At 43.1% G+C, this 22644-nt stretch overlaps 1 protein-coding gene and 1 long non-coding RNA gene across 11 annotated transcripts in view; one reads left to right on the top strand and one right to left on the bottom strand.

Moving 5' to 3' along the window:
* The window catches only part of TNRC6B (trinucleotide repeat containing adaptor 6B), a 252531-nt gene that overhangs the window by 91308 nt on the left and 138579 nt on the right, over positions 1–22644 (bottom strand). Inside the window, exon 1 of one of the 10 annotated variants that reach the window (XM_059886485.1) lies at positions 15202–19135. The exons of the other annotated variants lie outside the window; for them this stretch is intronic. The gene's annotated coding sequence lies outside the window, so the exon portion shown is untranslated. Of the gene's footprint in view, positions 1–15201; positions 19136–22644 lie in introns of those variants that run through there. 10 annotated transcript variants of the gene reach the window in all.
* Positions 15655–20559, top strand: LOC132345361 (uncharacterized). The gene is made up of 4 exons (XR_009494680.1): positions 15655–15740; positions 18552–18627; positions 19130–19300; positions 19983–20559. It is a non-coding gene; the product is annotated as an uncharacterized lncRNA (long non-coding RNA).

The raw sequence follows: 22644 nt of genomic DNA, 5'->3' as shown, positions 1-22644 counted from the left end.
CTCAAATAGTTTGCACGCACACTCAGCAGCTCAGTGGTATCCAACTCTCTTGTGACCCCATGGACTATAGCCCACCAGGTTCCTCTGTCCATGGGATTTCCCAGGCAAAAGTACTGGAGTGGGTTGCCATTACCCAGGGCCTCTTCCAGACCCAAGGATCGAACCTGTGTCTCCTGCATTGGCAGGCGGATTCTTTACTGCTGAGCCACCTGGGAAGCCCAAGCATGCACGCATGCTTATTCCACTAACACTTTCTTGGCTCAAATAGTTTGGGAACTTCTCTTTCAGACTGTACCAGTGCTAAGGCACTGTTTTCAATATCTGCACTGCCAACTTTCTGAAAGCAATGCTAACCTGGATGTGTAAATTCTAGAGGACTGGCTTAGAAAAAAACTACAAAGTCACACTGTGGGTTCTTTCCTGACACTGCCTTGCACACAGCAGGTCTGCAGCTCTGTCACTGAACACATGAGGCAGGGGGTCTGGAGCTCTGGCTCTGCCTCCAACACTCACCAACTCTGGGTCACACAGATGAGAGAAGGAATCTGGGCGGGATGATGAAAGGCTCCTTTCAGCCCTAATATTTTATGGTGCTTTTAGAGAGAATTAGTAAAAATCCAATTTCAATCAAATAATCTGGGAATGACTATGGGGGACAGGTATGAAGAAACAGCTTCTACCTTTTCATTGTTACTGAAAGGCTGATGCCAATAATGCTATGATGGAAGACAAAAAACAGTGAAGGAAGTGCTTCCGATGTCAGAAGGAGTTTCCAGAGTATGGTAATGGGCTCAGAAGGGGTATGTGTAGGACATACCCAGCTTGCAAGGCTTCGCCCATGTGACCAAGACCTTGAGACGTCAGAGGAAAGGAGGCAAGGTTAAACACTGGGCACCAAACTGAATTAGGAGAAGTAGTTTTAGAAGTGCAGAAATCCATACAGTGTGGGTTCATGTTGTGCCAGAATCTCCAACTTGAGACTAACAGCAACTCAAAGCAAGCAAGCAGGATAACTTGTACTTCAGTCTTTTGAGGAGGAGGTGGTAATGCACAGCTAGGCTTCAGCGGGGTACGCAGGTTTTCATACTGTCTTTTCATCTGAGTATCTCAGAAGGCAGCAATCTAATAATACACCAAGAACTCCAGTTTAATAAGTGATTTTTTCTTGTGGTTTGGCTCCTTGTCTGTATTTTTACTGAAGTATTTTAACTCACAGCATGAGAGACTTTCTTCCCCAAATTTTTTTTAGCTTATAATAAAAATTAATCTACTATCAAGATATCACCAAATGGTCCCTTCCTAGTTTTAATAAATATTTATCTTACAATATCCCTGTTCATTCAACAAATATTTGAGCACATAAACGTGTCAGGCACTGGTGGTACAGCAATAAAAAAAAGAAACAAAAAACACTGACTTAGTCCTGCCCTTCATGAGACGCTAACGGTGCAGCTGGGGAAAGACACGACCATTAAAAGAGACACATAAATGTCCACTGAGGCTGCGATAAGCGCCGAAAGGGACTCAGATACCATGAGCGCACCTGGAATGGGCGCAAATGAGGGGCGGGGAGACCAGGGGAGGAGGACGCTCCCTAGGAAGTTACAATTAAACTGAGACGAGGGGCCTCTCTGGTGGTCCAGTGGCTAGGCCTCTGCACTCCCAACACAGGGGGCCTGGGTTTGATCCCCAGTCGGGGAACTGGATCCCACATCCTGCAACTAAAGATCGCAGGTGCTAGAACTCAGATCTGGCGCAGTCAAATAAGTGTTTTTTAAAACTCAAAAAAACATGAAGCATCTATTTAAAAAAAACAACCTGAGAGTAATGGAAGAAAGAGCAAACTGGGGATAAAAGAGGTGTCCAAGCAGAGGGCTTAGCCCCGGCCACGGCTGCGCAGGAAGAAGAAACCTGGCTGTTGAGGAACTGAAATAAGACCAGTGTGGCCGGGTCATGAAGGTAGAGGAAGTGGAGTGTGAGGTGAGACTGAGCTGGTCCACAGGCCCTGCAGGCCAAGTGAACGATTTTCTTTTTCCCTGGGAGCATGGGAATCCACTGCTGAGATCAGATTTCTGTTTCACAGCAGGCCCTGGCTACAGGGGAGGAAGCATGTGTGCGTGAGAGGAGCTAGGACACAGGCCCCGCACGTCCTGCTGGTTCTGCCGGCCTCCCCAGGATGGGTCACAGTCCCCGCAGGACACAGACAGGCTTTAATGAAAAGAATCATTAACTAGGTACAGAGATATTAACTAGTCACTGAAAAGTGAAACAGAGAGAGAGAGAGAGTGAGCGCTATCACAGAGACAGCAATGGCCCTGGGGCTGGGGAAGAAGGGAAGAGGCTCTGGGCAGGGGGCTCTGAGTGCATGCCAAGGCCTGGCGGGGAGGGGGGCAGTGCAAGGAAGCTGGTCCTGCAATTGTTGGAAAAACTGGAGAGTGGATTCAGCTGCTGCTACAGGAAGGCCCTGCTGCCATCGCTGGGGCAGAGCTCAAGTGAGCCTCCTGGGAAGAGGAAGCAGACAGGAAGAAGCAAGTTCCTCCTTCCGCCTCTGGCCCTGTAGGCAGCCTCTCACACTCCTGTTGGCACAGCCTCCCAAAGGCCAATGTGGCAAGCAGACATGAGGCTGGTAGAATCCCAGCTTTTACATCACAAAACAGAATACAGAAGAGTGGGCCTGGAGCTGAGAAACAGAATCTTAATATTAAAAAAAAAATTACACACACACACACAAGGGTCAAGCAAAACTTTCACCAGCTTCTGTTCTTTTCCAACATGGCCAAATGACTCAGGAATCAAATATCAAACCTAGGACACCAGTGATTGTAAGACACACCAATGCTGTAGGTACCACTCTGGTGAAACTGACGATGCCAAATCTCCATGAATTGTAAGATGCATCCATATTTCAAAGACGTTAAAAGGTAAAGAAAAAATGCCTATCAGAATTGACAAAACAGCTAAATATTCTTCAGCAATGTGTCAAATGTAATCAAAACAAGTCACTTCTCCAGAAAATTATTACTGAAGAAACATCCAAATAAAAGGAAAATATAGAAAACCAGCAGCTTTCAAAGGAATCTGCCTTTTCAGTTCTTTTGTGTCTAACTTTTTATTTTGAGGTAATTGGGAGATTCACATGCAGTAAGAAATAACACAGATCCTGTATACGCTTCTCTCAGTCTCCTCCGAAGGTAAATCTTAGGTAACTGTGGCACAATATCACAACCAGGAAACTGACATTGATAAGACCCACCTACCTTATTAAGATTTCACCAGCTTTATAATGTACTCATTTGTGTGTGTTCTGTGCAATCTGTCATGTGTGAATTCGAACCACCATCAACACATCATAGTCAAGATAATAGAAAAGTTCCATTACAGGAATCCCTTGGGTTACCCTTTTACAGGCACAGCCATCTCCTGCCCCGACCAACACCTATTTACATTATTTTGAAAGAAAAAGACCTTATAAGTTATTCTATCATTTGTCATATTAATTGAGAGTTTTTTTCCATTTTTCAAGAGTGATTAAAGAACACGATGGTTTGGATGAGCTCTTCCTATGCAGCAGTACAATGCAAAGTAGATAAAGAAATCTTCAATTATGGACATCTTGTTTTTCAAATAAGAGATCTTTCCTGATCCGGTCACACACTCTCAGGCTCTCATCATCTCCTGAATCACCGCAGAGTCGAATGCTAGCTGCTGTTACTATCACTGTGATCGTCAGCGGCCTGATTATGTCTCCCATGGTCCAGTTTCGCCACCCTCTGAAACATTTCCCATAGAGCAGCCAGAGTGATCCCTATAAAAATAAATGCAGACATGTCATCTGCTTGCTCACAATCCCTCCATGGCTTTCGGGACCGGGCCTCATCTCCTTAGCCTGCCACTCAGGGCTCTTCAAGGCCTGGTACACACTTGCTAACCAGCCTCTCCAGGCCCAGGGCAGGAAGCCACTTGTCGCCACTCTTCTCTGAGCCACTCTGGGTGGTCTCTCCTCGGCAAAAACCTCGCTGATGGCTCTTCACTATAGATTTTACAACCCTTCACCATGTGGGCAATCTTTTTTTTTTTTGGTAGTAAAACACACATAACATAAAATTCACCATTTTGAGGTACACAGTTCAGAGACATTAAGTACTTTATTCAATTTTAATGCAAATTTACTACTCTAGGCGCATCAGGCACTGAAGTATATAACAATTTTCCAACAAAGAGCAGAAGGAGATCAGAAGTTACAAATTATGAGAAGACGTAAAGTCTCATTTAATAGTAAGGGTTAAGTAATTACTAAAAGTCAAGACCAGAGTTGTCCCATATTGTGGCTACGAGCCACAATAAATTAACGAAAATTAAAATACCATTTTAAAATTTGTTCCTCAGTCCCATCTCAAATGTTCAAGAGCTACGTGTGGCTCCTGGCTACCTGATGGATAGCTTAAGTGTAAGTACACTTCTATCATCACGGGAAGTTCTCCTGGACAGTACTGCTTCATACAACTTGAAAAAGAAATCAGAAACACCCCACTGGAAAGGCAAGGCACCCAGGAAGGAGCAAAGCCGCAGCTACAAGGAAAGCTGACACATGCGGGAAGCATGCAGAAACCCAGTACACAGAGGCCACAAGCTTGGCCTGTGTCCACACTCAAAGGCCACAAAAACTCCAAGCTAATCTGTTCCCAAAGGTGCGCTTTTAAAAAATAACCAATGCTGGCAATAAGGATACTAATGAAAGTGCTAACAGCAGTAGGTGCAGAGGCCGAGAACGGAAGGTGAAGCGAGGAGAGGTACTGAGGGGCCGCCCAGGCCTCTTCAGCAAGGGCCACGTTCACAGTCCTACAGACAGACCTCAGCTCGGGGACACGGTGGGCAGGGCAGTCCAGCCAGGGCTCAAGGTCACAGGTACTGGGGCGGTATCACAATTCCAACACAGGTCTGTATATTTCCCAGTGAGCTTGACTACTCTGTGAGACTGCAGGAACTGCAGAGGCAGGCAACTTCAAAGCCGTGGGTGGCTGGGGCCTTAAGCACCCAGGGAAAGGACAGGAGCTAGTTCTAGGGTCAACAGGGGCCAGTACAAAGGCCTTCGTCTTTCAGGCTAAATTTGCACTTGTTGAGGGACCACTGGAGTCTACTAAGCAAAGTAAATGGAGTTTTAAATAACCAAATTGTTGTTTTAGAAAGCTGACCTTTGAAAAGAAGGAAGGGGAAGAGACAGACCAAAGGACAGATGAGTTAGGATGGAGAGTAAGGCTGCGGGGGTCAAACCCCACACAGCGCCACCCCCAACAGGGTGCCCCTCCCAAAGCCTCAGCTTCCTTACATCTCAGCTGGCGGCGAGTGGGAAGGTGGGCTGGGGAGAGGAGACATCTCCCTACAGTGTTTTATGGCAGGCGAGGAACTGGCCTCTGCGCACTGCTGCCGGAGTTCTGGTGACCCTGTTCCGCTGTCCTCTCTGGGTGGGGGGCGGTCAGGACCGCGCAGGTGAGGAGCTGCTAGGGTCTCGGGCTGCCCCACGGGGACAGCCTGTCACACTGAGGCACGGCACAGGCAACACAGCCCAGTGGCCCAGAGGAGGGTGCAGTCCTGGGCTTCCTAGTGACACAGGCCCTGAAGTTCCCCTTTTGGTTTAAAGGTCTGAGCTAGATTTAGGTTGTTTGCAAACTCAGAGACCGACAGCAAGTTTTGCGGTGAGGATTACATGTAAATCCACGTAAAGCATGTGAGGTGCCAACACAGGTGGTGTTCTTAGGACGACTGAAATAGTTCAGGCAGAAGAAAAGAACCTGAACTAAAAGTCTCAGAAAGATACTCAGGACACAGTATCAACAGGGTTTGGTAGCCGACTCAATGTGGGAGGTAAGAAAAAAAGTGCAAGACAGTCATTTCCAACAAGGCTGATTTTGCTCCCCTGGCAACATATGGCGGTGTGTAGAGACACATTTGACTGTCATCACTAAGGGGGCCAGGGCCCTAGTGGCATCGAGTGAGTTGAGGCCGCAAACACTGCTAAACACTCTACAATGCACAGGACAGATCCCCCACCCAAAGAGTTTTGAGGTTTAGGAACTCTGGTTGAGGGAAATTTTCAGATTCCTAGACTACGGTAACTGGTAGAAAATGGGCTATCAATCAAGAGAGAACACGTAGGAGGAAGACTGTGGATGTTGGGCTGGGGGCGGGAGGCAAGAGATAACGAGTCCAGTTTTGGATATGGCAGCCCAGGCGCATCCAGATAAAGATGTTGAGCTAGGGCTTGGAAACTTATCAGAGCGACAGCGGAGCTGGTGACAAGGAACAGGAGTTTTACAGGGCACAGGAGCCTGAGTCCCGGGAGTCATGAGTCTCTCCAGTGAGCGGGAAGAGAGGATGGCAAGAAACAAACCTAATGACCATGGAAGTCTTCGCAAACCAGGGCTTATTAGAAAACTATTAGCTTGGCCAAGAAGGCTGTTCAGGTTTCTCATGACATCTTATGGGAAAACCCAAATGACCTTTCTGGCCACCCCAATACTTTCTCTTCTTTACTATTTAATTGATTTAAGGTCTAGGAAAGATGAGTAATCGAAGAATGTTACCAAGAGTGTGTTCAATTATAGTTTCTATCCTCGCCTTTATTTAAGATTCTAACACTGCCTTCCCTGCAATGAAGAGGAATATTTAAGAAGTGGTCAGACTCTAGACTCACCTATTCATTTTAACCACCGAAAGCACAGCATAAAAAATGGGAGAAAATAATTTTGACCAAAGTATCAAATAGTTCTGAATGAGTCTGCAAGCAGAAATCGATTCACAAACTCCCTTATCAATTTTAAGCAAAGCCTGTCCAAGCCATGTACCTTCAAAGCTATTTTACAAAGATAAAACGCTGTACATTCAACAAACATTAACCTGCTCGCCTGGAAGGGGGTGGGGGTGAGATGGACAGGTTCCCACACTGTCCATACTCACAGAGGACATAGCATTTCCATGTCTGCTGTCTCATCTCACTTGATTTGATCTGAGCCACAAAAACGTGACACAGATATTGCAATCTCTGTTTTATAGTCGAAGAAGCCTTTTCAAAGATTTTATGTGACCAGCCCAGGCTCAAACAACTAGTTAAATGGCAAGGAGAGATGACGTGTCCTGTGAAACCTGAGGGGCGGGAGGCAGGAGAGATGTCTGACCAAAGGCCCCAACCTGTGTCTGCTTTTTGTATGAAAGTCAGGGCTGGTCCAAAACCACGTGTTTAACATCTATCAGTCCTTTAACCCTTAAAACTATGGGATTGGAGCTATGTGAGAAAACTGAAACTCAGCGACTTTAAGTAAATGACAAAGTTTTTACACACAAGAGGCAGATCTGAGGCCTGATGCCAAGCCCTCGTTCTTAAATTTTTTCTTTTGCTAAATACTGAATTTTCCCTATTACTTTGGTGAGACGAAGATCTGGGTTTTTCTTGCCAGACAGATGACTACATGTCCTGAGGGGCTGGAGGAACGAAAGCTGGTTTTCTTTACTGTGCTTACTCTCTGTTCAGTATATGGTTTGAATGGAAAGGGGCAGGTGCAAGCTCTTTAAAAGCTTCTGTGCCGGAGAACTTGGTGGGGAAGTAAATGTTCCGAAGGAAGGCTGCCCCAAGAACAGGCTGCCATCAACCTTGACTAGAATAAATCGGACTCTCCTAGTCAACCACTCACATTCTGAAGTCTTATCAACAGGAGATTAGGGACAATAAAATTAAATGGCTGACATGTTGAAAGAGAACCTAATGTGGGAAACATTTTCCATCTGGCTCAGTTACTCACATGCCAGGAAAAAATGAAATGAAGGAGATGGGCATACTGTTACTTTGTTAAAAATGTGAATATGCTTTCACATGCCCATAAAAACCCCTTCAGCAGAGTCTTGAGACACAATGTCACGTCTGCAGTGGCAGGAGCCTCCTCACTGCCAGAGACATAAGACAGACAAGGATCACTGGGCCTGCCTTTCCCTTCTCCGTTTCCAGCATCTCTAAGCTACAAAGAATTCAAAACGTGCAAAAATAAGTATTTGGTGCTTGAGTTACTTTTTGGATAGAGACTTGACATCTTTTTCTACTCTTAAAAACGAGAAAACTTCTGAGAGTAACTTTTTAAAAGTTTTTAAATTTTTTACTATTAAACATTTAGTACACACAAAAGAATATCTACATACCCAGTACTTAGCTGAAGACTAGAGTCCCTGGTACCCTCTGTGACCTCACCTTTTCCCATCCTAAGAGGTAACTATCCCTCAGTGGATGTTTACCACCCCCTTCCTATACCACATAATGCCTAAACAATAACCTAATAAATATATTTGAATTTCAGTTCAGTTCAGTCACTCAGTCATGTCCGATTCTTTGCAATCCCATGAATCGCAGCACTCCAGGCCTCCCTGTCCATCACCAACTCCTGGAGTCCACCCAAACCCATGTCCATCGAGTCAGTGATGCCATCCAACCATCTCATCCTCTGTCGTCCCCTTCTCCTCCTGCCCTCAATCTTTCCTAGCATCAGGGTCTTTTCAAATGAGTCAGCTCTTCGAATCTTCAGTTTCAGCATCAGTCCTTCCAATGAACACCCAGGACTGATCTCCTTTAGGATGGACTGGTTGGATCTCCTTGCAGTCCAAGGGACTCTCAAGAGTCTTCTCCAACACCACAGTTCAAAAGCATCAATTCTTCGGCGCTCAGCTTTCTTTATAGTCCAACTCTCACATCCATACATGACCACTGGAAAAACCAGAGCCTTGACTAGACAGACCTTGTTGACAAAGTAACGTCTCTGCTTTTTAATATGCGGTCTATGTTGGTCATAACTTTCCTTGCGAGGAGTAAGCGTCTTTTAATTTCATGGCTGCAATCACCATCTGCATTGATTTTGGAGGCCAGAAACTCACCCACTGTTTCCCCATCTATTTGCCATGAAGTGATGGGACCAGATGCCATGGTCTTCGTTTTCTGAATGTTGAGCTCTAAGCCAACTTTTTCACTCTCCTCTTTCACTTTCATCAAGAGGATCTTTAGTTGTTCTTCACTTTCTGCCATAAGGGTGGTGTCATCTGCACATCTGAGGTTATTGATATTTCTCCCAGCAATCTTGATTCCAGCTTGTGCTTCCTCCAGCCCAGCGTTTCTCACGATGTACTCTGCACTATATACACTGTCAATTTTATAAGTGGAATCGTACCACTTTATTCTTTTGGGGACTTGCTTTTCCCATTCAACACTATATTCCTGAAATACACTAATATATTTGTTACACTGTGTTACAGTTCATTCATGTAAGTGTTGTACAGAATTCCCCTGTTAATACACCACAATGTGGTTTGTTTTTTTTAATGTATTATCTGTTCCCCTTCTGACATTTCAGTTTTCCAGCTTTCACTATTGCACACAATGCTGCCATAAACATCCTGCTGCAACATGCCTCCTATACAAGCATATGCAAGAGTTCTTCAGTGGGCAGAGGTTCCTGTCCACACACTGCAGTGCGGGCTCACAGGGCGTCCAGGTTTTCCATCTTCACTGGATACTGCTACACTGCTTCCAAAGTAGTTACTGAAACTTATACTCATACCAGGACAATATAAAAAACTGTCATTGTCCCACATCCTCACCAGTTGTGGGGTTTTAAAATCTTAATTTTTGCTAATTGGATAAGTACAAAATCTTATCACCTTGTGGTTTAACTTCCATTTCCTTGATTACTAAGTTGAACTTTCCCCTATATCTATGGTACATTTGCATTGTTCTCTATTGTGAAATTCTTTTTTTTCTACTAGGTCTTATTGGTTTGTAGAAGTTCTTTATGTATTCTGGACTCAAATCCTTTGCTGATCATATGTGCTGAAGATATTTTCTCCTAGTTTGTCTCTTACTTTCACTATAATGTCATTTGATGAATGTAAGGTCTTAATTATGATTAACATGAATGTATCAACTTTTTTCATTCATAATTTTTGCTTTTAGCATTGTGATTAAAACATCCCTGGTCCTAAGGTCAGAAATATTTGTTTCTAGATGTATCAAATCTTTTTATATTTAACTGAATCCATTTGGTATTTATTTTTGTATATAGTGTCTGACTTGATTCTTAAACACACGGGGAAGAGGGTGATGTGAAGGTGGACGGAGTGATGGGAATGACGCACCTATAAGCCTAGAAATGCCAAGGATTGCCAGGCAATACCAGAAGCTCAGAAAAGACTTGTCCCAAGTGCCTTTTACAGGGAGCCTAGAGCGAGCTTCCTTGGTGGCTCAAATGGTAAAGAATCCGCCTGCAATGCAGGGGATCCCATGTTCAATCTCTGGGTTGGGAAGATCCTCTGGAGAAGGGCATGGTAACCCACTCTAGTATTCTTGCCTGAAAAATTCCATGGACAGAGCCTGGCAGGCTACATACAGTCCATGGGGTTGCATAGAGTCAGACACGACTGAGCAACTAACACTGTCACTTTTCAGAGCCTAGTACAGGCTTCCCAGGTGGTTGTGGTGGTGGTAAAGAATCCATCTGCCAATGCAGGAGATGAGGATTCGATCCCTAAGTTGGGAAGATTCCCTAGAGTACGAAATGGCATCCCACCCCAATATTCTTGAATGGAAATTTCCACAGGCAAAGGAGACTGTGGAATTCCACAGTTCTGTTGGATACAACTGAACACACACACAGAGCCTAGAGTAAGCCTGGCCCTGCCAAAACCTTGGCTTTGGGTTTCTAGCTTCTAGGGCTGTAGGAGTATAAATTTCTGATGTTATAAATCACACAGATTGTGGTATGTTGTTAAGGCAGCCTCGGAGACTAATAATCACATAGAGCGTCCTAGCACCATTTGTTGAAAAGTCCATCCTTTCCTGCTAATGTGCCGTGTTAATGTCACCTCTCCCCCGACTGGTGAGGCCAGTTCTATCATAGATTCCACACACGCATGGCGGTCTGAGTCTAGGCTTTCCATTTCCACTCTGATCCACTGATCCATCTCTAACCCTGCATCTCTTCAAGGCTGCATTCATTACTACAGGCTCACTGGAAGTCCTGCTATCTAATTGGGGGAGTCTTTCTACATGTTGGGGTTCCCCTGATAGATCAGTTGGCAAAGAATCTGCCTGCAATGCGGGACACCTGGGTTTGATCCCTGGGTTGGGAAGATCCCCTGGAGAAGAGAAAGGCTACCCACTCCAATATTCTGGTCTGGAAAATTCCATGGACTTCATCATCACAAAGACCTGGACACGACTAAGCGCCTTTCACTTTCACTTTCTACATGTTATTCCTGTCCTTTCTCCCATATAAATTTCAAAATTGGTTTATCGACTTTTAGAAAAATTACTGGGATTTTTATTGGAATTGCTTTGGATTTAAATGCTAATTTGCAGAGAAATGACATCTTTAAATTACTGAGCCTTCTCACCCAATGATCATGACAGAGCTCTGTGCTTATTTATATCTTCATATCTAATACAAATATACATTTTCTTGCATGGAGATCTTGTGAAGTTTAGCTCCAAATTTCTTATATTTTCTGTTGCTATTGTAGTAATACTTTCAAGGATTATATTCTCAAACAAGGAGTCACTTAAAAGAGATAAAACTGCTCATCTTTCAAAATGGTTCTAATGCCCAGTAACTTCTTGAATGAGCATCTCATACCAAAGTCGGACATTTTAATAACCATGTGTGTGTACTCAGTCACTCAGTCGTGTCTAACTCTCTATGACCCCATGAACTGTAACCCTCCAGGCTCCTCTGTCCATGGAACTTTCCAGGCAAGAATCCCGAAGCAGGTTGCCACTTCCTACTCCAAGGAATCTTCATGACCCAGGGATGGAACCTGTATCTCCTGTATTGGCAGGTGGGTTCTTTACCACTGTGCCACCTGGGAGCCCCTTGATTACCACAGTAATATCTAATATTTCAGTGCTCAGTATGTGTTGACACTGCCCTAAATATGTAACCATCACACCTCTGAGGTAAATTCTGTTAACCTCATCCTACACTTGACGAAACTGGTTTAAAGTGGCAAGGACCCAAGGAGGTACTTTGTAACCAGAAACCAGTATTTGGTTCCACTGCAAAATCTCTTAAATACTACTGTACTGTCCCTATGTATTGTAATAGATGAGAAGAATAAAATCCAACTTAATGTCAGAATACAAAAGGAATTATTACTTCCTAATAATCAAAGTCCCATGAGGCTGCCCAAATTCACTTGATGAGCTCTCTAAATCAGAACAGTGTTGACACTATTATAGGTTCAAAACCACTTTTCTGATTTAGAAGAAAATCCTATAGAGGATACATTTCTAACCATTTAAGATAATTATATTTAAAAAACAAATAGATAATTGGTAAACTGAGAATGTCACAAAAGCTAGTATTTCTGTTTGTTAACAATGGTAACTTTCAAATAATTATTCAATTACTTTAAAAACAATTCTCAATGCTTTAATGTCAATTGTCACACTAATGAGTCACTATAAAGATTCAGTAATGAACCTCACTAGGATCCTCAAGCTTCTAGGCTGGTGACCATTACTGTGGGCAAACCAACACAACTAATCTTGCGATTTTAGTAATCCCGTTAATACAGTGTGTGTAAATGCTCTCTTAATATATAACGTCACAGAATCAGCATATCTAGAGTACCAGTAAACTTCTGGCCTCTAGTCGACACCAAAGAATCCTAGGCAGTACTGGTGCGTAAAAACATGATCTCACCCAATATTAACAAATAATCTGTGAATGGTACCTATTTATTTACACTTGTCTGCCTACTATAATGCTACAAATATTATTCATTATTCTATCAAGCACTTGGGACCATCATTGAACAAAACAGACAAGAAATACTGACAATTTCCCCTGTGCGAACAAGCCAACCAACAGAACTGGGCTTAGCACACTCCCCTGTGGCTCAGGAGTGGCTAGGAACAGCTAATCAGACTACTAAATCACATCTGTGGGATACACCTGAAATTAATATCATCGTCAAAATTAACCTGTGCTGGGGAAAGTGCCCTCTGCTACCTGCTTGTCCACCATTTTCAGAATGGAAAAACTGAACAGTGCTGCTTTTTAAGACAGAAATGGGGGAGGTGGTGGGGGGAAGGGGCAGGGGGAGGGAGAAAAAAAAAAAAAAAGACAGAAATGCACCCATATTTTCAAAATAACAACTGCCAAGAGTCTTCCTAATATCAATAATTTCACTGGATAAATGAAAATAAAAATTAGAAAGCAATTACATTTTTGCTATGCCCATTTCGGTGAATTATTGGTATCCCGACAAAAACAACTGGCAACTTATTAAAAATAGAAAAAAAGCAGCAGCAGTGGCTGCCGAGAACAATAGCAGGTGGTACAAATATAGCAGAGCTCCCTGAGAGCCGCAGGCAGCTGGGCAGTTACCAGAGTCAATTTCTCTCACAGAAGAGCATCCATGAGGCCCAGCAGCCCCCTGGTCAGTTACACATGTTACCATTCAGAGATTTAACCTGCTTCCAAACAATGGTGCAGGCATTAAAATCCAAGCTCCAGGAACTGCTTTGCAACACCTAGAAGTAATCTACTTAGTAACTTGGTAGTTTTCTGAATGCAGTGGGGCAGAAGCAGCAGAAGGGCAGGTCAACAGCCAGGAAAAACATACACTGCCTTCAGCTCTGCTTGTCCAGGGGAATCCAAAGTGGTAGTAGGCGAACCTGGAATGACCGGCCCCGGACACTGGGCATAGCAAACCCACAAAGAGGAAAAGAATTGAACCTGCATGCCAAGTTTACCTTCCGACTCATGATTAAATACAGGATTGATTGAAATTTGCAAGCTCATGAAAAAGGTCCTGCCCCGTAACTTCTTCTCTTATAATGAAACAATAAAGAACTCACAGAGTCTAAATAGAGTATAGATGCTCTGTAAGGAAATAAGAAAGACAAAATATTTATATCCTCTAAAACTTTAAAGAGATGTGACAAACATAAAGATACAGGGTTAAGTATTTTGCTCAAAACTTTGCATTATAATGACTCTTCCTTTCTTCTCTTTTCTTTCTCGATTCTCTTTCATTTATTGAGGGGCTGGTAGGCGTGAGAAATAAAAGGCTAAAGAAGGCGATGCTAGTTGGATGGAAGGAGGACAAGAAGGAAAAGTGGGGAAGGGAAGGAAACATGAGACAGACACTTTAAGAAGAGACAAGATACAGGTCCAAGTCGAGGCTGGCCACTAGACTTCCAACCCTGCAACTAACAGCTCTTCTGGATTCTAGGTCATGGCACCCTGCAGAATGATGGGGGCAGAATTTTCAGTGATTTCTGAAGGTACTTCTCAGCTGCACATGGCAATGGGCTCTGAAGAAATGGAAACAAAAGATAAAGCTGCAAAAGCTGAAGGCCTCAACTGCATGAGACTGTCCTGATGACTAAACTCAAGACTTGTATCAAGAAAGGAAGAGGATATAAGCTCTCAGATTTTCATCTTAAATGTAGAATTTTTTGTAATTTTAAGCTCTTCCATAAGTGGCATTTATCAAAGTAATTATTAAAGAGTTTCTTGGACTGTGGAAAATAGTATGAAAGTTACTCAAAACAGTACAATCCAGCGATCCCACTCCTGGACATATATCCAGACAAGACTAGAATTCAAAAAGACACAAGTACCCCTATGTTCATAGCAGCACTATTCACAACAGTCAAGACATGGAAACAACTGAATGTCCATCAACAGATGGATAAAGATGAATGGATAGAGATGTGGTATCACAGCAGAATATTACTCAACCATAAAAAGGAACGAAATAACGCCACCTGCAGCAACAAATGAACCTATCTATGAAACAGAATCACGGGCACAGAGAACAGACTGGCGGCGGCCAAACGGGAGGGGCCTGCCCAGAGGCAGGGCTTGGGGTGGGAGGCTGGGGCTGGCGGATGTAAGCTTTTATACACAGAACGGGTAAACAACAAGATCCTACTCTACAGCACAGATAACTGTATTCAATACCCTATGATAAACCAGAATGGAAAAGAATAGAAAACAAAAATGTTATATACCTGTATAACCAAATCACGCTGCTGTACAGCAAAGATTAACACAACACTGTAGATCAACTGTACTTCGATAAAAAAATACTGAGGAAAAAAAGAGTTTACTGGGTGATTTCCCCAAGTCTGTTCTATTACATTTTTGCATCCTTATGACGTACCTGAAGAGGTTAAAGTAGAAGCAAAGAGTACTCTCATGTAGCTGACTTCTGCTATGGAAGCCAAGTGGTGGGACTTGGATCAATGGAAAGAGGAAGGTGGGGCATACAGTCAGAAGCAAGGCTGATGGGAATCCAGTAAGGGGGCGAGTCAGACCCTGGGCAGTGGGGAAAACTTAGCATGTTGTGACATGTGAGGTCTTTGTGATGCACTAAAGTGTCTTGACATGGGGCTGGGAAATACCAATGCTTAGGACCATGAATGTGTTTTGTTTGAACTATCTGTGAAGTGTGCTCAGTAACACTGTGAACACCATGAATCAGTTCTCTCTAAACTGACTCCTTAGAAAAGACAGGAGGAGAAGTGGACGACAGAGGATGAGATGGTTGGATGGCATCACTGACTCGATGGACGTTGAGTTTGAGCATGCTCCGGGAGCTGGTGATGGACAGGGAAGCCTGGTGTGCTGCAGTCCATGGGATCGCAAAGAGTCAGACACAACTGAGTGACTGAACTGAACTGAAAACATTCAACAAGACAGGTTGATAATCAGTGGTCAGCATTTTGGGGAACCTGTTGCTAAGCTAACATGAACCTTCAAAACTGAAACCCATTCAACACAGACCTTGGCCTCATCAAAGTCCAAGGCAATAGGCTCTGATGTCCTCCTCACTAAATTCAGAAGTATTTTAGATCAAAATATCAGTGAAAACCTGGGCAAGGAGAGGTTAGTAAGAAAAGACAGTAAGAGTGTGAGGAAAGACAGGATGTCCTCCTCCCCCCGGTCCCCTGGCCCTGCAATTATCCCCTCTACTCAGTGAGTCCACTCCTGTTCTGATTCCAGCAGGCATTCTGCATACGGGCCCCTTTAACACATCTGCGAGAACTTGAGATCTGTATGGGCCAGTGACACAGAGGAAAGATTTTGGTCTTTGCAAAGCTAACAGGGTGACTATCTGGCCCTGTGGGCTCTGCATCTCCAAACTGAGAAATAAGTCATTTGCTATTGAAGCACTACATAAATCAGATTCATCTTTAAGAAATGGGTTTGTCTCCTTTTGAAAGACACACTCTCTTCTGTTTCAGTTTTCAAGCATATCTCCCATCCTATATGAGTTTATGAATACTCATCAGGAGCAATGGTTTACTTACATTCCTTCATGGAGTAGAGGAAAATCGCAATCTATTCACAATTATAATATCCTAAAAATAAATTATTTGATTCTTTCAAACGCGAAGTGACAAGCGAAAACATTCTTGTTAAAACTCGTAACAGAAAGTTGGTCATTTGCAAATACGTCTGCCAGAGGCAAAAAGAAAAACAAAAACAAAAAAAGGGTGGAGGGAGTCATTTAGTAAGTTTTAAAAGCCTATTCTAGTTTTTAAAGCATCGCTTGAAGCAGAGTATAGAGAAATATAAACATCAGATTAAACTACTTTAACTAGAGCAAACAGCAATTCTCTGACTTTCAAAATTCATAAGGCAAAGTTTTCAAAACCTCATCTATAACACCACACAGCTACTACAGGGGGGGCAAGGACTATGCCTTTTGATTGCTAGGAATGCAATGTGGCCAGCATACCATATATACATTCAATATAATCTACTATGTATGATAAATACATTCATTCATACATAAATAAAATGCCTAGAAGAATATGCATTAGTTGTTAACAGTGGTATCTCCAGGGAATTGGATTGGGGAGGTGGGTACATGGGAGCTAAGTCGTTTCAGTCATGTCCAACTCCTTGTGACCCCATGGACTGTAGCCTGCCAGGCTCCTCTGTCCATGGGATTCTCCAGGCAAGAATACTGGAGTGGGTTACCATGCCCTCCTCCAGGGGATCTTCTGGACCCAGGGATTGAACCCAGGTCTCTGTCTTTTGCATTGGCAGGAAGGTTCTTTACCACCTGGGAAGCCCGACTGGGGAGCAGCAGTGTTTAAAATGAGAAATGGGGGACTTCTAATTCTATGTACTTCTAACAATTTAAGAGAGAAATACATAAAATTACATACTTCTAAGAATATTATTTTTAAAGTTCTTTTAAAATTTTAAAACAATGTCAAATGGACAGAAAAGCTGCATGTATCGTACAAAGAGCTCATTCTCCCAGAACCATTGAGAGTAAGTTGTCAATCTCATGCTTCCTCACTTCTAATACTTCATGTGTTTTTCTTAATAAAATAAAATCTCTTATGTAACTAAAATACAGCTATCAATCAGGAAATTAATGCTTTATCCCAGCAACGATCTTTTAAAATAAAAGGTTCAAATCAGCTTTTTAGTCTCCTTCAGTTTGAAATAGTTCCTTGTCACCTTGCTTTGACTTTCATGGACCTTGAACTTTTAAAGATGATCACAGTCCACTCATTTTATGGACTGTCTCTCAAACTGGGCCTATCCAATGTTTCCTCATGATTATATTCAGGCTATCCATCTTGGCACAAGTATCACCAATGCAATATCGCATCCTATCAGGCGACACAATCTCTATTTGTCCTACTGCTGGTCATGTTCACTCAGGTCACTTGGTTAAGGCAATATCTGCCATGCTTCTTCACTGTAAAGTTACTCTTTTCTCCCCTTTGTTTTCAGTATTTTGAGGGGAGGCACTTTAAAATTTAAATGAGCCATTTTGAATTTATTCATTAGTCCATACACAGGTTTTATTGCAAAGTATGCGAAATTGTAAGAACCTTCAGTTCTCTCTTTTATTCAATAGGTTTTAACTAATAACTATCACTTCAGAAATTCTGATGATAAATTTACCCCACATTTGGCCAGTGGGAGCTCCTTCAAACTGGCATTCGTGTCCTACTGAAATACCTGCAGCATCCTTGAAGACTTCTTTGCACAAGATATTCCAGGTTCATTTCAAACTTCTCTGCTCTAATCCTATAATCAGCCATTTGTCCAAGAAGCTGGGGTTTCTTGTAGTTGAAAATCGTATTAAGAAGCCAAGATCTAAGCCTGTGATGAATTCATTGCCTCTGAGGTATTGCTGCTCCCAGGCACCCTCACCCTCTTTATGGACAAAGAAACGTAGGCACATAAGTATGCATATAAATACACATGCATGAATTTTACACCTGTAATATCTCTCTATATATATGTATCAATATTTTTTAAAATTCATGAGTTCACATTAATACTTCCAATCTTAACTTCACAAGATTCATTCCAGTTTTCTCCCTTTCAATATTTGTAACTCCCTTCTCCAACAGAGTTGCTAGCTCCCATTATACTTAACATACATCTGCAGCTGATCCATCCTCCCCCCGTATATTTAACCAGTCTCCCAGTGCTGCCACCCCAACCTCACTGCATGCCCTTCTCACCTCTCTTCAGGTCCAACACACCACACCAGACCCTCCCTGCTTGTGAAAGCCTCTGCATCCTACTTGGGCTCTGACACCCTGACCAGGTCAGCTATCTTCTCTGTTTACCTAAGAGGCTTTAGGACTGAATTGTTCAAGAAGGATAAGAAGAAAAATACTTTTAAAAATTCAGTGTAAAAAAATATTTCTTAAAAAAAGTACCCATTGAGTTGGTACTTATAATAATTCAGACGGGCAAGTTCAAGTTCACTTTTACATCATCTCTGAAGAACAGGTTTGTTAAGTAAATTAATAGTGTAAACAAGCTTGTAACCCAGATGTTTAACCTACTTAAGAAAAGTAATTGTTTTCAAGCACTCTAAAATCACTGGGCATGTACTTGCTTTTAATTACTGTCTAATTACAAATGATTTCTATTTTCTTCATTATAGCTTTGATAAGTCCTCTATTTGATTACACTTTAAGAATTACTACTTAAGTTCAATACAGTTAAGATCCTTTTAAAAATGTCTCTTTATTAATCAATTTGGCTTTTCAATTAATCATTTGAGATAAAGTTTTTAACTACTCAGTAATTTCTCTTTCCAGTTAATGTATCACGCTGCTCAAACAGAAAAATGCCTTTCAGTGGCCATCCGGGACTGGTCCCCCGAAGACCTCCTGCCTCGCATGCCATCAGTACTGGCCTCTCTGTCCTCGTCATTATTTATCAATGCAGTGCTGAGGATTCTCATAAAGCCACCAGTTTCCATCATTTGAGTGCGTATTTTAAGATACTTCGCTTTATAAAACCGAGGTTTACCATCAATTAACAAATTATTCTGTGCTGCTACTGAGAAGGCTTGGGGAGAGAGTACATTCTGAATCAGAGCCCTAGCTCCTCCACTTCCTTGTTTAGCAGTCTCAGATCAGACACTAAGCTTCGTGCCCACATCTTTCTTATGAAGATCGAACTCCACTTCTTCAGGTTGTGCTGAGGACTCAATGGGATCATGAGAAGTGCTTGCTATATAATAGGTACTTATTGAATGTGAGGACCCCACAAGAGACTCCTGGAAAAACTCAGTATGATTCAGACCAGTGTTTTCCAGTTTGGTCACACAAACCTCAGAGAGAATCTACAAAAGAACACGGGTCCCAAGCACTGGTTTACCGTGTGTCTGCCTATCACTGCCCCTGACCAAAATAAAGAAACATGAAAAAAAACAGCAAGAATTCCATGATTTAAAAACAAGCAATGACCTATCCTTCACCCATGAGAATAGTATCAATATTCAGAGGGAGAAGACATGAGAAATAAATAGGCTATGTTTTCTACTTTTGACTTCCAAATAAAGCTGCCAATTAGTCTTAGAAACCCCAACTAATCCTGGCCTGAGGGCACTGGGGCCACTATCTCAGGGATAGGTTATTTATTTATTTGTTTGTTCTGCCTAACCAGCTCTGCCAAGTACCAGTGACTAAATATTAGAATTTAACATCTGATGAGAGAAGATTACATCACTAAAATGAAGTGGAGGTAAGCAGTTTGGTTCTCTTTTTTAATTTTATGTATCTATTTTTATGTTTGCCTACACTGGGTCTTCGGACAAGGCAATGGCACCCCACTCCAGTACTCTTGCCTGGAAAGTCCCATGGATGGAGGAGCCTGGTAGGCTGCAGTCCATGGGGTCGCAAAGAGTCGGACACGACTGAGCGACTTCCCTTTCACTTTTCACTTTCACGCATTGGAGAAGGAAATGGCAACCCACTCCAGTGTTCTTGCCTGGAGAATCCCAGGGACGGGGGAGCCTGGTGGGCTTCCACCTATGGGGTCGCACAGGGTTGGACACGACTGAAGCGATTTAGCAGCACACTGGGTCTTCACTGCTGTGTGCGGGGGCTACTCTAGTTGCGGCGCTTGGGCTTCTCATTGGGTTGGCTTCTCTTGTCGCGGAGCATGGGCTCTAGAACACAAGCTTAGAAGCTGTGGCACATATGGGCTCAGTTGCTCCGCACAATGTTGGATCTTCCCAGATCAGGGATTGAACCTGTGTCCCTTGCACTGACAGGTAGGTTCTTAACCACTGGACTACCAGGGAAGTACAGAAGTAAGCAGTTTTAAAAACCAAAGGTGTTAATAATGTGATGCAGTATGGGCATTCTAGCAGTGTTGGGGGGGAAAAAAAAGGACAAAAATGCTTGCCTCAAACAGTGAACCGAGCAGAAGTACAGAAGTCCCTGCAAGTTAAGACATGACCTCCGTAGAAAATACCAAGATAAGGAGTGAACCTAAATATTGTCTGGGGTCACAAAGAGTCGGACACGACTGAGCGACTGAACTGAACTAAATACTGTCAGCTAACAGTGCCAGATGTATCTGTCCTATGCATTTGATATTTAAAATATCAGCCATGAAATTAAAAGACGCTTACTCCTTGGAAGGAAAGTTATGACCAACCTAGATAGCATGTAGAAAAGCAGAGACATTACTTTGCCAACAAAGGTCCGTCTAGTCAAGGCTATGGTTTTTCCTGTGGTCATGTATGGATGTGAGAGTTGGACTGTGAAGAAGGCTGAGCGCCGAAGAATTGATGCTTTTGAAGTGTGGTGTTGGAGAAGACTCTTGAGAGTCCCTTGGACTGCAAGGAGATCCAACCAGTCCATTCTGAAAGAGATCAGCCCTGGGATTTCTTTGGAGGGAATGATGCTGAAGCTGAAACTCCAGTACTTTGGCCACCTCATGTGAAGAGTTGACTCATTGGAAAAGACTCTGATGCTGGGAGGGATTGGGGGCAGGAGGAGAAGGGGATGACAGAGGATGAGATGGCTGGATGGCATCACTGACTCGATGGACGTGAGTCGGAGTGAACTCCGGGAGTTGGTGATGGACAGGGAGGCCTGGCGTGCTGCGATTCATGGGGTCGCGAAGAGTCAGACATGACTGAGCGACTGAACTGAACTGAAGCTTTTCTGGCATGTAAGAGTTGTGGTTTTGGTGTTTTGTTTTTGTTTTTTAATCATGAAAATTTGTTTACCATGAAGGGATGGAGGATATAGTGACCTTCCTTCCAAACTGCTTTGAGAACAAAGTTAACATCTTTTAACCAAGATGTTAAAAAAATGCAAACAAAATGCTAAGGTACCATGAATATACACTGCTATCTCTACAAATGATTCTTCATACAAGAGGATAAAGTTATCTACAGGTTTCATTTGCAAAGCTTCTCTGCTTCCAAATGGCTTCCAAGCAAAGGTCAAAATGTCTCTCCCAACCCCAGGTCTGCAGAGAGCCTAACTCTGAGTCACCTGTCACAGCCTCAGACACAGGCAGAGGGCACAGGGCCAGGGGCCTAACTCCTTACCCAACAGAAGTCCAACTCGCTCTCCAGAAGAACCCATGTCACTGAAAACACACGGGGACTCGCCCCAGGAAGAGAACGCATTCTCGTTTGTCAAACTCGGAAATATGATCCCCCCCCAACCACTGTAAAAGCTGCAACAGGCAATACAGCCAGATCCCCCTCCTTTCAGCCAAGCTTCACTTCAGTCTCTCCGCCCTTCAAATGGGTGGAAGTGCCAGCTGCTCGGGCTCTTCTTCTCAGTTTGGTGGGGGGAGGACAGGTAAATCGAGAAGGTGCTACAGCCCAAAGAACTCGAGACTGATCTGCATTTAAAGTCTTCTCAGTGAAATAGTCTTTTTTTTCCTATTCAAAGATGTTTAGGCATGAGCAAGGCAGGTGGGAAAAATATAGAGTTCTATATAAAATATAATGTTGGGTAAAAGGTACTTAAAAGGCAGGGAACAGTTCATAGGTCCCTTTCATGCCACTTCAAAAGAATCCTGCTAGAAGGCCAGGCAGGATGGTTCAGCAACTTCAGGAAACTTCCGTGAAGCCATTTGGCCTGGGAGAAGTGGTCACGTCTGGTTTCCCCCCAAGGCAGTCAGGGTTAGCGCTCAAGCACACAAACTCAGCAGCCAAGGCTGTCAGGATCCCTTCCCACCTGTGCAGCTTTGGGCACGATACTTAACATCTCTGTAGTTAGCTCTAGCATGGTCATGAAAATTAAATGCTAATGTATATAAAGCACTTCAAAGCACAAAGAAAGTATTATCTTTCCCT

Source organism: Bos taurus, chromosome 5, assembly GCF_002263795.3.
Source record: "Bos taurus isolate L1 Dominette 01449 registration number 42190680 breed Hereford chromosome 5, ARS-UCD2.0, whole genome shotgun sequence".
Lineage (NCBI taxonomy): Eukaryota > Metazoa > Chordata > Mammalia > Artiodactyla > Bovidae > Bos > Bos taurus.
The sequence above is the reverse complement of the archived record's forward strand: the minus strand, read 5'-3'. Positions and strand labels throughout refer to the sequence as shown.